Raw genomic sequence first — 631 nt, forward strand, 5'->3', positions numbered from 1 at the left:
AGGGCTTCAAAAGTTTCAGGAACTTTGTACAGAGTCACTTACAAGGAGACCAGGCCAAACTTTCTACCCTTTGAGTGTCTCGGGAAAAGCCATAGGACACTTGTAGGTGCTAGGAATTTAACCTGGATCCTCTGGAAGAGAATTCAGTGCTCTTAACCGCTGTGCCATCTCTCCAGGCCCTCCTTCTGTTTCTTATCCTTCTGTTGTGTAATGTAAGATGTGTTGAGTTGGGGGCTGGAGAGACACTCAGTATTTAAGAGTGCATGGCACAGGGTTGGGGATTTAGCTCAGTGGTAGAGCGCTTGCCTAGCAAGCACAAGGCCCTGGGTTCGGTCCCCAGCTCTGGAAAAAAAAAAAAAAAAAAAAAAGAGTGCATGGCACTCTTGAAGAGGACCAGAGTTTAGTTTCCAGCATGCATGTCAGGCAACTCAGAACTGTCTGTAATGTCGGCTTCAGAGGATCTGACACGGCCTACTGGCCTACACGGGAACTTCCACTCATGTGCACCCCATCACCCATACATAAACTCACACACTCACACATGCACACTACCCACATACACATCTCACAATACACATATGCACATATGCACACACACGTGAGCCACACACATACATATACACCACACACA

The sequence above is a fragment of the Rattus norvegicus genome, chromosome 11, assembly GCF_021556685.1.
Source record: "Rattus norvegicus strain SHRSP/BbbUtx chromosome 11, alternate assembly SHRSP_T2T, whole genome shotgun sequence".
NCBI lineage: Eukaryota > Metazoa > Chordata > Mammalia > Rodentia > Muridae > Rattus > Rattus norvegicus.